The sequence below is a fragment of the Amblyomma maculatum genome, chromosome 9 (assembly GCF_055883805.1).
Source record: "Amblyomma maculatum isolate TAMU_Amacu chromosome 9, ASM5588380v1, whole genome shotgun sequence".
Lineage (NCBI taxonomy): Eukaryota > Metazoa > Arthropoda > Arachnida > Ixodida > Ixodidae > Amblyomma > Amblyomma maculatum.
The window spans coordinates 111,831,510-111,848,779 of record NC_139352.1 but is presented as its reverse complement, the minus strand read 5'-3'; the positions used below and the strand labels follow the sequence as shown (position 1 = coordinate 111,848,779).

At 49.6% G+C, this 17,270-nt stretch overlaps 1 non-coding gene across 1 annotated transcript; it reads left to right on the top strand.

Annotated features, from left to right (window-relative positions):
• The first annotated feature begins 4,175 nt into the window (after positions 1-4,175).
• TRNAP-CGG (transfer RNA proline (anticodon CGG)) lies at positions 4,176-4,248 on the top strand. The gene has a single exon. It is a non-coding gene; the product is annotated as a tRNA-Pro (tRNA).
• The last annotated feature ends 13,022 nt before the right edge of the window (positions 4,249-17,270 follow it).

Below are 17,270 nucleotides of genomic sequence, written 5' to 3'. Positions count from 1 at the left end.
AATGACGTCGGTTCAGGGGCAAACAACGCATTCGCCATCAGGAACGGAGGTAAAAGGTGACATGAGCACTTCCAATGTTGCTTCTGGAGGTAGGCGAGTAATTGGAGTGAAGCGGAGACGGAGCTTTGAAGTCAGAGGAGCTTGTTCGTCAGGAAAGTGCGGCAGGTCTAGATGAAGTAGTCCAGAAGAACAGTATATGAGAGCTGAGTGCTGGGTTAAAATGTCTAGGCGTAACACAATATCTTTAGGGCAACTTGTGAGGACTGGAAGTAACCCAGGGATATGGTGGTCGGCAGTGATAATGATCGCAATACACAAAACAATCATTGTAGCTGTGGTGCCATCAGCAACACGAATGATGGATGAGGTAGCTGGTGTGAGAACTTCCTTAAGGCATTGACAGAGCGTGACAGAAATGTGGGCGCTGGTGTCAATAAGGGAAGGAACTGGGACTCCGTCAACAAGTATATGAAGGGGATTACGTCAGGCTGCGCCGGTCAGTATCGAGTTTTCAGTCCAGGTCGATAAAGCAGCGTCAGTCGCGGATGCTGCATTTCGCTAGTTTCCTGAGTAGATGCCGGTGTATGATGGGGAGGAGGTGCGACGAGGTACCGGTGAACGGGAGCGACGAGGCCGTGGATAAAGATATCGGTTTGAGCGACGTTACAGTGATAGGGCTTCGTTGCGAGGTTCATCTGGTTGATGAGGGAAGTGTCCAGGCCCATCATATGCGGGGAGGAGCTCTTCACAATGGCAGGGAAGAGTCGAGATCTATAGTAGCACCTACGGTGAGTGTTGTAATAGGAACGAGGGGTGAAAAAGGTACGAATGCGGCAATAACGCAAAGTGTGGCCAGCTCGACAGCAAATAAAACAAATTGGCCTGTCGTCTGAGCTGCGCCCCTCTGCAGGATTGCGACTAAGATAATGATGTAGGGTGACTTGGCTAGCAGTTGCAGCATCACTTACAGGAACAGGAGGTGACGGTGACGAGGGCGTCTAGGGGGTGGAAAAGAGGCTAACGTTTGCAAAGTTCCTGTCGGACAACAGCTTGTATCATGGCGATGGTGTCGGGCAGTGAGATGAGAGTGGTGCATGAGCTAAGGCCTCGAGTTCTCACCTGAAAATCCGAGTCATGGACGTGGATTGAGAAGGGTGTTGCAGAAGGGCCAGATCATCGCAGGATGATGTAGCCGCCATGTACAAAGGTGCTCAAAGCAATGTACCAGACATCGTTGCTCAGCCTGCTCGAATTTGTGGCAGACTTGAAGCACCAAGTCGACGGCAGAACAATTGATGCAGACGAGGATGTTGAAAGCATCATCCTCGATACCTTTGTGGCTATGATCTATATTTTCACTTTCCGTCAGGGAGCTGTTAACCTTGCAACACAACGCGAGCACGTCTAGAACGTAGTCAAGGTAGGACTCTGTGGCGTATCGGGCGTGATGCAAAAGTTCTCTCTTTACTGCTAGACCCCGGCCAGTGGGCTTCCCGAACAAGTCTTGAAGCTGGTGCTGGCAGATTTCCTAGATCACCAGCTCTTGTGATCCTAGATCACTAGCTCATGTGGGAGTCGGCATGGTGGCCGCGTCCCAGTGGTTGTTCATGCTGTAGCGCTCGTACTCATCCAGCCAATCGTCAACATCCGGCTTGTCTTCGGCATTAAATATGGGAAGTTGAGGGATTTTCGGCAGGATGAGTGATTGAACCAATGTTGCTGCGGTGGTAGTGGCTGCTTCGGGTCATGGTGGCCTTTGTTGACGTGATCCCAGAAAGGTGGCGGCCACTGCACAAATCCAGCTTTTGGCTCCTTAAATGGACTTATCCTTGCCCACGGCGACTTATTGTCACCTCCGCCAAGATGATACGTGGCAAGGTTAGTCCAAGAAGCACAACAGCCGAAGACACAGCAGACAGATATACAGCAGCGCCACCCTTCTCTTAGCACCAACTGTTGCTGTCACTTCTGCCTCCGTTGGTGATCGTCGTCTTCTACCTTCTGCGATGGCATATATGTAACGATATAGCAACATCGTATGCGTAAACTAGTTTTCTACATCACAGCTTCCTGTAATTTAAAGCCATTAAAACTGCTACTTTTCTTATGTCCATGCAAAAACTGACACTGTAAGTACAAAATTGATATAGCAAATAATAAATAAAACTATGCAAAGCGCATCAGGTCTATTCCAGTTATCTTTTCTAAATCATTAGATGATCTCTCACATTTTCTTTGCTGGCGGTTCGTCTAGTCGCGTATGAGGCATTCATACAAACAAAACATGCTTATGCATCAAGTATTTTGAAACCCCATCAATATTACTTTTACGTATGTCAGAGGCCATTCAAAATCGAGCTGGTCTCGTACTGGTTATAACATCAAATTGTGATTCTCTAGTTAGTGGTACTAATATCAATTACGTTCGTTTAACTTCCCTGGCATTCTGTGGTAAGAGAGCAAGACTCTGTCTCAAAATAACGGCTTGAGAGGCTAGTTGGTGCAATATGAAGACTCTGTCTATTTCACAAACTTTATTAAATTTTGCCCAACTGCGTGATAGCCCAATTTTGCCATCTTATGATTATCTTGATTAGGTACCGAAGCGTTCAGCGTGTTCACGGTTCAATTAACGCGTTCAGTTTCTCGTTTCTGCCAACTGCGAAAGAGCAGTGGCATGCCCTTCATAAATGTTGTGAATGAAGCCTATTCTTTATTATTGTTACGGACGAGCAAGAAAGCAGAAGCGAGCAGTGGCGCTTGCGCTAGGCCCGCTAACATATTAAAAGCGTCATCTCATGGATCTTTAGCATCGTTTCACTGTCCTCTATCTCCTGTTTTCGTCGGCTTGCCGCTTGGTAACATTTGGTGGAGGTGCTGGATGCTTCATCATCACCCCTTCATCATGGTGCGGAGCTTCGGTGCCCTGCGACTTCTTGCGCCGTCGGCTGAAGGTTACGAGGCATCGCATGGCTGTTCCCCAGCCTGCTGCACACAGCAAGACATTGCCGTTTTTCCGCCCCTTCCCCCCTCCTCGACCACAAGAAACGACGAAGGAGAGGCTTGCCCGAGAGGCCACACATGACCACAAGACACAAGAAGAGACCCGAACGACCATATGTGACCCCACTGAACAGATGTGCTGACCAAAGCCCCACGACAGAAGACACCGCTACACATAAAGACATCCTCCCCTTCCTGTGCCATGCGGTGCTTGCCTTGGCCTCCGCCATCTAGTCGTGGCGACGTGTGGACCGAGAGTGACCTGGGCCAAGGTTCATAGGGAATCATCGTGCCGACAAGCCATTATATTCTTCCTTCTTCCTCTTCTCCTTCAAGCATCCAGACACGCCCATAATCATGCCATGAAATCATCAACATCAGTGAATTTCATCGTCCACCATCGGGACGATCGCTCGGTGGCCCCGGTTCATGTTATCGACGAGCAAGGAACAAGTGGGAAATAGCGCGGGCTTGAGCAGGCGCGCTAGGCCCGCTGACATATTATAAAAACGACACCTCACGGTGGTCGCCCTCGCTCTTGATCACGTTCTACGTGACGCTGGCGGTAACACAGGACGTTCCACGTCCGCCGCTAAGGTTGAGGGTGGCGCTGGTGAACACTCTCAAGGTTAGTATACAGACAACATTAATACCCGAGAAAGTAGCAGGGGGGACAGCGGCCGATGTAGCTCAGTTGGAAGAGCACCGGACGCGATATTCGGAGGTCGTGGGTTCGGTCCCCACCATCGGCACGTTGTTTTTTCTTCTACTTTGTGTTTCATTATCTTTCCCCTAAGCAGATTACATTACTCATCCCTGCCATTCTGCAAGTAAAATAAAAAAGACATAAAACATATCCCAAATGCTTTCCTTGGCCTCGCCGACTGTTTTCTTCTTTCCTTCATGTATTATAACGAGCACCCTCATTTCCCCTTCATTTATCTGCTTGTAGCTTACGGGGGTCTCGGTTGTGGCAGTCGTGAAGCCATAGGTAGCGTAAGAGGGTTCTAGCACAGCTTTCACCCTCGCTCTTGATCACGTTCTACGAGACGCTGGCGGTAACACAGGTCGTTCAACGTCCGCCGCTATGGTTGAGGGTGGCGCTGGTGAACACTCTCAAGGTTAGTGTACAGACAACATTAATACCCGAGCAAGTAGCAGGGGGGAGAGCGGCCGATGTAGCTCAGTTGGAAGAGCACCGGACGCGGTATTCGGAGGTCGTGGGTTCGGTCCCCACCATCGGCACGTTGTTTTTTCTTCTACTTTGTGTTTAATTATCTTTCCCCTAAGCAGATTACATTACTCATTTCTGCGATTCTGCAAGTAAAATAAAAAAAGACATAAAACATATCCCCAATGCTTCCCTTGGCCTCGCCGACTGTTGGCTTCTTTCCTTCATGTATTATAAAGAGCACCCTCATTTCGCCTTCATTTATCTGCTTGTAGCTTACGGGGGTCTCGGTTGTGGCAGTCTTGAAGCCATAGGTAGCGTAAGAGGGTTCTAGCACAGCTTTCGCCCTCGCTCTTGATCACGTTCTACGTGACGCTGGCGGTAACACAGGACGTTCCACGTCCGCCGCTATGGTTGAGGGTGGCGCTGGTGAACACTCTCAAGGTTAGTATACAGACAACATTAATACCCGAGAAAGTAGCAGGGGGGACAGCGGCCGATGTAGCTCAGTTGGAAGAGCACCGGACGCGATATTCGGAGGTCGTGGGTTCGGTCCCCACCATCGGCACGTTGTTTTTTTTCTTCTACTTTGTGTTTAATTATCTTTCCCCTAAGCAGATTACGTTACTCATTTCTGCGATTCTGCAAGTAAAATAAAAAAAGACATAAAACATATCCCCAATGCTTTCCTTGGCCTCGCCGACTGTTGGCTTCTTTCCTTCATATATATATATATATATATATATATATATATATATATATATATATATATATATATATATATATATATATATATAAATGTAAACTGCCTTCAGGAAAGCTACTCAGTCCTGTGTTGGTGCATGATGGCATTAGTTACCTGCGCGCCATAACACCCCAACGCAGCATAAAATAGGTAGCAATAAAAAAATCATCCAGCAATAACGTGATTCGCTGGATTCCAATGATGCAAAGCCAGTGGATAAGCGTGGGTGAGCTGTGATGGGTGCGAATGAGCCTTGCCGTATAGCATTGTTAAAAGGCAGTGAGTATGCTTGTTTGCAGGTATTGGGTAGCCAAAGAGCGTGGCTTAATGGCAGTTGTATAAAAGCCTATGGGTAGCTTGGGTGGAAGACATTAGGTAGCCGTTGACTGAGGCTGTATGCCAATAAATAAGGTAGTATGAAATTGTGGGCATTTTTGGAAATCCAGTCAAGTATATTGGCTCAAACCTTATATCTTCTAGCGCCTCATTGAAACGCCATTACTGGCTGCATTACTGGGCTGGTGTTTCCTAGTATTGGGCTGATGGCTGCCCATTCACGGCGTGCTACTTGTGAGGTCGCTTCAGCAAAGCCTTAGATGATTTCGGTCTTTGAGGATCTCACACTAAATTCTATGGTTGACCGCGGCGGCAAGGTAAATTATCCATTAAATGATTTAAACCAATGTGATGCACCAAAGTCGATATATCACTTGAAATCCTACATATGAGAGATGAATTAAAACATGAAGGCGTCACATTTTGTTAGCGTTTCGAAGAAATACATTAGGTTGCCGGTTTCAATAGACAAAACTGTCTGAAATAAAATGAGTCTCGTCATGGTGGTGCAGTGTATAGGGCGCTAGACCCCTGTGGCCATGGATGCTTGATTGAGTCCCGACCACGGCGATAGTTTCTTTATGGAGGTCTAAAGGTAGGCATTATGTTGAAGTATGTCGATTAACTTTAAAGAACCGACGAGATCGAAAACTCCGGAGCCCTCATCTATAACAGCTATTTATCTGAGTCGACTGGGGAGTTTGAACTGTATTCAAAACTTTCTAATTAATGAAAAGGTAAGTCTGTAAGTTTTACCTCCACGAGAGGAGTGTGAACATTACAATCGCCACATACTAACAAAGCTCTGTTAATTTGGCTAAAGCTGTTTAATATGTTGCACAGAGTTGTTTGGTTCTATGCAAACGGTACAGAGCGCGATTGTTATGAATGTAAGTGGAGCGCAAGCTACTTATTCCAAATTTTTGTGTCAGAATGTGTTCAATAATAGCGGTACCTTGTGACGCGAAGCCATTCCTGCGTGCCCTTCGTCACCCTGGTATATTTTGTATTTTGTTTAGAAATATTCATGTTAGACCTAAGTTTTGTTTCTTTAAAAATAAACGCTCTAATGAGCACGTAGCTGAATGGTTCAATTCCGGTTTATTGAAAGTCTTTCTAGTTTTTGTGAGGAGAGTGAAAGACTAGCATGTTTTTGGCATGATGACTCGGCGTTAATCTCTTTAGGCTACTCTATGAAATCCCGAAACCTCTTAGTCTTCGATACGACCAAACTATATTTGACGATTGTGTCCATCAGATGCGGGGATGTTCTGGACATCTGCGCTTGCCTTAAGTACATATTGGAGATCGGCTTCCCAGCATAACAGGAGGCCGTCCTGAGGGCTTGCCCAAATGTCTTGGCATATGGTGGTGTACAGGTAAATTTTTCCTCCTGGCGCGCATACCACTACATCTGTATTATTGCCTGGGACATGGGCAGGCGTCCATATCATCAGGTGCCGCGTCCTGTTAGGCCGTAGTGGCTTCCGGGAGACTCTTAATAAAATCTGCTTTTGTGCTTCTCTAAATGTTATATTCATATTGTGAGGCAGAAGGACGCATCAGCCAATTTACTGTTCTCTTTCAGATACGCAGAAGCAGCAGCTATCGACTAGTCAAAGCTCATCAACACTTCGTATTTGCACGACACGATGACCGATGATGAATACGCTGAGATGAAGATGAAGTACACTCACATTGTATACAATACCCCCCTCCAGAACGAAAGCGACCATCCTGGTCGCTAACTAAATCTTAAGGTCGGCGGTTAAAGTGTTTTAAACGCGAGACGTGCACAATTTCAGTGCCGCGGAACCGACGATCGCGAACAGCGATGCAGTTGTGATGAGATAGTTTACAGGAGACGTTTGTTCTAGAACCGTGTACGGGCCAATAAAACGGCTGCAGTGACTTCAGCATATGTCGGAACGTAGGGAGGGGCTGGAGGTTCCGTAGCCATGGGACGAGTGAATGAAGCAAACTCCTCCTTGATATTGCCACGCAAATTAGGAGATTGAACAGGTAGGCGTGAGAAAGCAGGCCCCGACGAAATATTATTGTAGAGTTCTTTCCGTTTAATAGAGCGGATCATAGCGCGCAGATCACTTTCGGGAATTTGGCTCGGATCCCAGATGATGTTGAGGCGGCGCGACTGTAGATAGTCCAGTCGCTGGCAAGTGGTACGAATGTGTGCCACCGTGACGGGAGTTTGAGCAGCTAGAGCTGCGTAGGCAAAATAGCCAATTCCTTTTAAAATATGTCAGACACGTTCAGCTTCGACCATGGCATTGTTGACTCGCCGGAAAAGGGCGAGTACGCCCTCAATGTAGGATGTGTATGTCTCTCCTGGAAGCTGCACACGGGTCTCTAGCTTCTTTGGAAAGAGGCCGGACCAGCACCAAGTTCCAAAGATCCGGCGGATCTATGTCGTGAACTGAAGCCAGTCAGGATTGGCGTGCTTATGATTGAGAAACGACGTCTTAGCCGCGTCACTAAGGTAAAACGGCACGTGCAGCAGCTACATAGAAGCGTCCCAGCCGTTAAAAGCGCTGACCCGACCGTACTGTTGTAGCCAGTCTTCGATGTCATCGCAGAGACTGGCGGAAACAGGAGGTCCGCATTGACGTGAAGTAACCATGTTAGATGGGTCAAATGGTGAGGAGGAAGTGCACCATGGGAAGGCAGCTGTGCAGAAGAGGAATGGGCAGCCGTCGGATGCACGTCCGTAGCGACAGGTGCCGGAATGGTAGTCAGAGCAGGTGGATGTTACTGCGCCATGGCGGTTGGTGTGCTGCGAAGAACACGACCGGAACGGAGCTCCAGGGGGTGTCGCGTTGAGGACGCTGGGATCAGGACTCATCTCCACCACTTGTGAGGCAGCAGGACGCACCAGCAAATTCACCGTTCTAGTTCATATCCGCAGAAGCAGAAGCTACCGACTAGCCACAGCTCATCAACACTTCGTCTTCTTTGCACGACACGATGACCGATGATGATTACGCTCAGATGTAGATGAAGTTCACTCAGTGTTTACAATATTAATTTTTATGGTTGCAATTTGATTTTTATTTTTTCATTTAGCAGGTGTTTAGCGAGCCAAATGGTTTCACCCAAATTACGCAAACGTTTTTCTGGGATTCACACTTGTCAGGCACATGATCACGTAAATCATTTTAGGCGCAGGTGAGTTGGCCCCTATAGTTCTGTGCGCTATGGCCCTATTTGCGACCCTCATGGCAGCGACTTCCCAAGTAGCACAGATTGGGCCGTAACGTGGTGTCCCGTGCTTGGAACCCACTTCCCAGCTCATGCGGGCCTCATGTGGGCAGACTGCAGGTCCCGAACGGCCCCCAAACAGTTTGGTAAGGTCTACGGGGTTTAACGTCCCAAATCGACTCAGGTTATGACAGATGCAGCAGTAGAGGGATCCTGGAATTTCAAACACTTGGGGTTTTTAACTTCACTGACATCGCACAGCACACGGGCATTTGCTTTGCTCCTTCACTGAAATACAGCCTCATGCGGGATTGGCAGCTTGTGCTCAGAGGGCCCCCCTGGCTTCACTACGCGGTGTTTTTATTGCCTCGCTTTGCCAAATTCACAAACAAATCCTAATCACAACATGAAGAGGTCATGCAGAGGCTTGAGAAAGGCAGAGGTCCTACCGAAACGTCGACTCGACAGAAAATTTGAGACAGTATGAAGCTTTTTTTTCCCTTGTAAATATATATATATATATATATATATATATATATATATATATTGTGAGACAGCACTTGCACAAACGTCTGTTCTTTTTCAGAACCAGCTGGCACACAGCGCGCGACGCTCCGAGCAGCAATCAGCTATGATGATGATGAATCTATACAGATGAAAGAGGTGAAAGTTCACGCGCTGCGCTCACACAAATCCCCCCGACAAGAGAGCGGCCACTCTGGTCGCTGATTACAGGGATGAGGGACGACGGGCATAAGGCTTCATGCGCGAGACGTGGACGATCTCTTCGGAGCGACGACGTGGATCTGCGACGGTGTGCGAGGGAGTAACGCGGTAGTTCACCGGAGACGTTTGTTGGAGTACTGTATTAGGGCCAATGTAACGATGGAGGAACTTCTCACACAGGCCAGGAATGCGGATTGGTGTCCACAGGAAAACTTCATCACCGGGGTAAAAGGAGGGAGTTCGATGGCGTTGATCATACAGGGCTTTGCGTTCTTGTTGAGCATTTTCAGTGTTCAAACGGGAAAGTTGGCGACACTGGGTAATACGAGTGGCAAATTCTTCGCCCAGAGATTCAGACGTAGAGGCAGCAGAGAAGAAAGTAGTGTCGAATACTGTCGATGGTTGACGGCCATAAACTAAAAAGAAAGGGCTATAACCAGTAGTGCGCTGAACAACGGAATTGTAGGCGTAGGTGACGAAAGGTAAAACATTGTCCCAGTTCCGGTGATCAGGAGCAATATACATAGATATCATGTCGGACAAAGTGCGATGAAACCGCTCGATGAGTCCGTTGATCTGAGGGTGGCAGCTAGAAGAAGTCTTATGGACGGTGTTGGCTGCGCGCAGTACTTCCTCGAGGATTTGAGAAAGAAATGTCTTTGCACGGTCGCTAATGAAAATACGAGGAGCCCCATGACGCAAAACTATCGCACGCAGGAAAAAATCGGTGACTTCAGAGGCGGTACCGCAGCGAAGAGGTGCGGTTTCAGCGTACCGCGTTAGATGGTTGATGGCAATGACAACAAAACGGTTGCCGTCTGACGTCAAAGGGAGAGGACCAAACAAGTCAATGGCGACCGTGTCAGAAGGCACAAATGGGCAAGGTAGAGGTTGCAGTAGGCCAGCAGGAGGGGATGTTGAACGCTTGCGATGCTGGCAAGACGGACATGATGAAATATATTTAGCGACGCTGGCAGAAAGCCCAGGCCAGAAGTAGCGGCTCTTGATACGGTCGTAAGTTCTAAAGTGGCCTAAATGTCCAGCAGTGGGGTCGTAGTGGTAAGCCTCCATAACTTTAAAACGAAGGGAGCGAGGGGCCACGGGTACCCAGCGTTGATCCGTAGGATGAAAACGTCGCGGTAAAGTGTTCCATGGTGAAATCGGAACCGACGAAGCTGACGGCGCAAGCGACTGTTTGGGACAACTGATTCTCCACGGAGGCGAGCGATGATTGTGCGGCAGTAAGGGTCAGTCAGCTGCAGGGACGAGAAATCACCATTGTTCTCGAGTGGAGCTGTAGCGATGGGTGCAACATTCAGGTGGCCCGCAGAAGGCTGACTCGGATGGCAGGAGGGACAGGAGACCGTATATGGGGCCGAGTCAGTAGGTATCAATGGGCAGCGAGAGAGAGCGTCAGCGTCGAGGTGTTTTCGCCCAGATTTATAAGTGATGGTGAAGGTGTATTCTTGAAGACGTAGTACCAGCGACCCAGTCGACCGATAAGTTCTTCAGCGATGACAGCCAACAAAGTGCGTGATGGTCTGTGACAATGCTGAAGTGGCGGCCATACAAATAAGGTCGAAATTTTTGACCCGACCAAACAACGGCGAGGCACTCTTGCTCGGTAATAGTATAGTTACGCTCAGCTGCAGTAAGCGTACGACTGGCGTATGCGACAACTTGCTCTTCAGACACTGCGTTGCGTTGCAAGAGAACCGCGGCAATACCGTGGCCACTGGCGTCTGTGTGAAGTATGGTGGGCGCGTCAGCATCAAAATGGCGAAGCACAGGAGTGGAAGTGAGTGCCTGCTTGAGAGCTTTGAAAGCGTCTTCACATTCACTGGACCAGGTGTAAAACACTTGGGAAGACACGAGCTTGTGTAACGGGGCCGCAATTGTTGCAAAGTTCGGAATAAAACGGCGGAAGTAGGAGGCTAAGCCAAGGAAGCTGCGAAGATCTTTCTGACGTTGGGGCCGAGGAAAATTAACGACAGCCGCAATTTTTTCGGGATCAGGCTAGATTCCTGCCTTACTGACGACATGGCCGAGTACTTTGGTGGTCTTACTGGCAAAGTGGCATTTCTTGGTATTCAGCTGAAGCCCCGCCCGGGCAAGGGCCGTGAGGACTTCAGTGAGACGCTGTAAGTGCTGAGCGAAGTTTGACGAGAAGACAGTGATGTCGTCGAGATAACATAGGCATGTTTTCCATTTCATGCCGGGAAGCACGGTATCAATCATGCGCTCAAAGGTGACCGGCGCATTGCAGAGTCCGAAAGGCATCACGTTAAATTCGTAGAGACCGTCGGGGGTAGAAAAGGCAGTCTTGTTCTTGTCTGCATCGTGCATAGGAATTTGCCAATATCCCGAGCGGAGGTCGAGACTGGAGAAATACTCAGCGCCTTGGAGACAGTCTAATGCGTCATCAATACGAGGCAAAGGGTAAACATCCTTGCGCGTGATCTTGTTAAGTGCCCGGTAATCCACGCAGAAGCGGACTGAGCCATCTTTTTTTCGAACGAGAACCACAGGTGAGGACCAAGAGCTCGTGGATGGCCGGATTACATTTCGAGCAAGCATGTCAGCAACTTGCTCCTCAATTACTTTGCGTTCTGCTGCTGAAACGCGATACGGCCGTCGTTGAACAATAGCAGAGCCCTCCGTCTCTATGCGATGAGAGGCGACGGAGGTCTTCCCTAACGCTGAGGCGCACACATCAAAAGACTCTCGGTGCCGCAAGAGGACGTTTAGCAGAGCTGTGGACTGCTCGGATGTAAGGTCAGGGCTGATGGCGGCTGCGAGCGCAGAGGATGTCGGAAATGGAGGCTTGGCAGCAGGCGGTGGTGCGCTGGAAAGTGTGTCGAGGGGAACAGGATCGCAGTCAAAAATAAACCCAACTGTGGCTCTTCTGGGCAGTAAGAATGGCTGGAGAGTTGTATTGAGGGCCGCTACCACTGCGCAACCACGGGTGCAGGAGGTGAGGCACGAGGCAAGAGCTTGGCCGTCGGAGGTCCACCGAGGAGCGGGCATAACGAAGGCGTCGCCATCGAGAGGGTAGTCCAATGCCACGATGATCAGCTGCTCGCGTCCTGGGGGCAAAACGAAGTCACTGCTGCGAACACGTCTGGTGGTGAACAATCAGAAGTCGGTAATATATTGGGGCCCGCAAGATGAATAAGGCACTCACGGCAAGAGATGAGGGCGGACGCCGACGATAAGAAATCCCACCCCAAGATCATAAGATGAACGCACGTGGGGAGCACAATAAATTCAATATGATGCCGCTGGTTATCGATGAGGACACGTGCTGTGCATTGGCCGGTGGGCTTCATAAGAGTTCCATTAGCTCCACGAAGTGGCGGACCGATGTATGGCGTTAGAACTTTGCGCAGATGAGAACACAGAGAGAAATGCATGACGGAATAAGCGGCGCCGGTGTCGATGAGGGCCTCAACGGTCGCCCAGGAGGAATTGTAGATTTCGAACTCGGAGCAGCTTTCCCTCCAAAAACTGTTTCGGTTAGTTTTCCTTTATAGGTTGGAAGGGTTGCGAGGCAGAACGAAGCGGTGACGTGCGGCGAAAAGGCGAAGGCGATCGGCGTCGGGAAGAATGCGAGGGCCGTGAAACATTGGTGGAATTCGGAGGAGAGGAAGAACGCGGGCAGTGTAGAATCATCAGACTGGCGCACGCGGGGACGTTCAAAGGGAGCATAACCCCGTTGCTCGTCTTGCTGGCGGCGGCGACAGACACGGGCAATGTGGCCACGATCCCAAAATAGTAGCACACAGGGCGGGAGGGGCGCCAGGCTGTAACAGGATGGTGCACTGGAGGATATGGTGCCATCGCAGCGACGTGACCGCACACGGGTGCCGAACAAGTCGGGGAAGGCGGGATGGGTTGACGGGAAGTAATCTCGGCATAGGTTAGCAAGGGATGTTGGGAGGCGATGGGAGGCGGCGAGGAAGTTTGGGAGGCAATGGGAGGTGCGGCAGGTGCCACAGTGCAGTTGAAATTCGTCAATTCATCCTTGATGATGCTACGCAAATTCACCGTTGCTGGCGGAAGAGTTGGAGAAACAGCAGAGGGGTTGGTCAGGCCGTAGAGCTCCTCTCGGATGATTGTGCGTATAAGGGGCCGCAAATTTCCATCTATGAGGGAGCCGCCATCACTGGGGTCTTGTATGAGGCGGCACGACTGTAGCTGGTCCAGACGCTGACCTGTGGATGTGATGTAAGACACGGACGACGGATTTTTAACCACGAATGCATTAAAAGCAGCAGTGTTGATGCCCTTAATTAAGTGGCGAACACGCTCAGATTCAGGCATAGCAGCGTCGACACGTCGGCAAAGGGCCAGAACGTCTTCGATATACGACGTATAGGACTCGCCGGGCTGCTGGAGACGAGCTTCAAGTTTTTTCTTTGCCTGCTCTGAGCGAGCAGCCGGAGTGCCGAAAATTTTCTTTAGCTGATCCGTGAATGTAGGCCAGTCAGCGATGTCATCCTCATGATTGAGGAACCAGGTTTTGGCGATGTCAGCCAAGTAGAAGACGACGATGAGAAGTTTATGAGCGTCATCCCAGCGGGTAAATTTTACTGACCTTGTTGTAGTTGTCGAGCCAGTCTTCGACATCTTCACCGCGAAGGCCAGCAAAGATTTGGGGATCGCGCTGGCGGCTGGTGACTGTCCAGGCAGGGGCAGCCGCAGTAGAAGCAGGAGACGCCGGGGGTGAGCGAGCACCGTTGCCCTCATCCATAGCACAGGACCGCGGACACAAGCGAAGGCCTGAACGGAGCTCCAGGGAGAACGGTAAGTGGGTCTAAAGCGAGAGTGTTGGAGGTAAAATTTGATCCCCTTGCTGCCTTGTGTCCTGCCTCTCACTAGAGCTACGTTCCGGTCGCCGTTTACCAACAACTACCATCGTCATGTCAACCGAGAGTAGTCCCCACCCGCCCGGACCCTCTATCTCGGCTACACCGCCGCCTCCGATGGTGACCACACGACAACGCGACGCGCCGCTGTTCGCTGGTCGTCGCGACGAAGACGACGATGACTGGCTCGGCACTTATGAACGCTGCAGTGCCTACAACCTGTGGAATGATGCTTTAAAATTCATGAACTTTTCTTTTTTCATTATTGAGGTCACCAGGAATTGGTTTAACAACTGCGAGCCCCACACCACAAATTGGCCCTTCTCCATGCAGCAGTTACGACAGTACTTCGCCGACCAGGCTGTTCGGATGGAGATAGCAAGAACAAGCTCGCTTCCCGCCTTCAAGGTCCATATGAGTCCTATGCGTAATACATAGAGGCCTTGCTTGCAATCTGCCCGCTTATCAGTCCCACCATGCCGGAATCTGAATGTGTACACCATGTCTTGAAAGGAATCAATTGTATAGATTATAACACCCTAGTTGCCCAGAATCTATCAAGTGTTGATTCCATTATTACGACCTGCCTACGCCTCGACCAGTTAAGTCCTCTCAATTGCAGCCCGGCTTCGCTACTGCCCCGAGCTCTACTGATTTCGATCTACAAGACTTGATTCGAACGATAATCCGCAAGGAGCTCCAAACCCTCAGCCCTTTGTGCCGGCACGGGTGCGATTATTCTTCTCCTCCTTCTAAAAACGCCGGCCTCCGCCAGATCGTTAAAGATCACGATCATTAAAGGCCACTATCATCCACCCTGTCACACCTGATCCTCCTGCACCTCGCCCAGCGCCGACTCACGCTCACGTCGCCGCATCCCCTCCTCGTTTTGTGCCCTCACCCCAAGCACCGCCCTAAAACAAAATCAACGCCATGACCACGGCTCAACCTACGTCAACTTTTACACACCTTGGCGCCCCTCTCGCCCAGTGTGCTATTATTTTGGAATTCGAGGACATATATCCCGCTTTTGTCTCTGACGCATTCAGAACGAGCGACGTGGTTACGACGCCTTCGAAAGTGACATACCTGCGTATTATCAGCGACGAACAATTCCCAGCCAACCTCGTCAATTCTCTTCACCGCCAGTATCCTCGTCTGGGGCTCACGTATCCAGACGCCGGTCCCCTTCCTTATACCGCCGCTGAGTTTCTCCACTTCGACCAGTAACAACTTTCGCTCTCCGTCATTCGAAAAAATAAGCGATGCAGTTTCCAGAGGTGAAACTGTACTTTGCGAACTTACAAAAAGTCCTCCTCATCGCTCGTATAATATGATTTCCGTTATAGCTGAAGAATTACCGGTTGAAGCTTTGATTGACACAGGGGCTTTACTTTCTGTTATTCACGCTGATTTGTGCCACCGTTTGCGCAAAGTAACGAAACCATATCATGAACCTGAGCTTCGTGGAGCAAGTGGCGTTCCTCTGAACCCTTCAGCAAATTGTACAGTTCCAGTAGTTATAAACAGCGTCCGCCACCACGTGCAGTTTGCTGCACGTGCTTTCAGCGTGTGCGCATTTGATGATTTTTGGATGGAATTTTTTGTCAACAGCTTCAGTGTTAATTTATTGTGGCGACCGTGTCATCCATATGACAGACAGTGATTTTTCATCTGGCATTTCTGAACGACATCATTCCCTCACTGCTGCCGCTGTTAATGTATTGCCTCCAAAGTACGAAACACTTCTTACCGTTGCTTAGTTTGTGGACCCCGCTGTTTCCCGAACGAATTCCACCCAGAAACCCGAGCGTTCGCAGCAAGCCGTATTGTCGATGCCGCTGCCTCGAGGCGACGACGTGGCGTTAGAAGCCGGTATTTGTGGTTGCAGCGAAAACACTATTCTTCATGGCTGCGTTCTCCAACAGCGCACCCATAACGCCATCCGAGATGGGTATACAAAGGCTGGGACGATTGTGCCGTCGCGGCGGAAGCGGTAGAGCACATCCCCCCTCCCTTCGACTTGGACCTATAAAACTCGGATACTTGCCTGAGCTGCGATTGCCTCCCTGTGTGAAATGCTTGAGGCAAATGACGGGTGCGCGTGTGTTCGTGTGAGAACAACAAATTCTAAAGAAGAGTCCCCAGAAACGGGCTTGGACCTATCCGCCTCTTCGACTGTTCGCAGCGTCAACGCAGAAGAGAGAGCTCCGCTGATAGGTGAAAAGCGCGTGATCTGAAGGACTGAACTCTATATAAGAGCGCCCGACCCCATTGCTCTTCTCTTTTCCCTTTTTGGTCTTTGTCGTTGCCATGTGACGTCTACTTCTATGCTACTGTTTGTGTTAATAATGAGAATACAGTTCTCCTAATATTCTCTATTCCTGAGCCCATGTCTCTTCTTCGCTACTGCGGGCCAGTCCCCCAGAGGACCCGAGCCATAGCCAATACAGGACCCTGGACACGCATCAGCTAGTTGGCAGCAGCTAGGTTTGACTGGACGACGTCGTGCTGCTTCTGCGGGTGAGCGTTTGGTTTTCGCTAAGGATTCGCCAGGCTTCAGATTTTGAGTGAATAATCTTGAACCTCTGGCAATTGAGCGTTTGTTAGTTGAGACAGTATCCAACGACTTCACTTGAGAGCAGAACCAAAACAGAAAAGACACAAAAATGGACCTAATGAATTTGTCGAGGGCGAACTTGCTATTGTTGTGCGACGAGCTGGGACTATAAGGGAGAGCAAAAAGTGAAAATAAACATGTCTAGGAACAGCTAAACACGTAGAGAATAATGACCAGCTCGTAGATGCTTGGAAAACCGTTCAGGAATCAAAGGAGAAAGCTGAAGAGAGCAGAAATGGCGTAAGGAGGAAGCTGAACGAGAGCAGAAACGGCTTAAGGGGGAAGCCGAACGAGAGTCGGAAAAAGAAGAGGAACGTGAAAATGGGAATCTGAGAAACAGGAAAGAGAGCTACAGTGTTTGCAGCTTGAAAAAGAAAGAGAGGAAGCCGCTAAAGCGAGAGCGGGGACTCCTGAAAGAGCAAGCGATGGAGAATCGTATCGCATGGACAAATATATGCAACTATTTAAAATTGAACGGGACATAGGATTGTTCCTGGGAAATTTTGAGAGAGCCTGTGAACATGAGAACTTTGCCATGATACATGGCCACAACGGCTTTTGACCGTCTTTCCCTGTGAAGTAGCG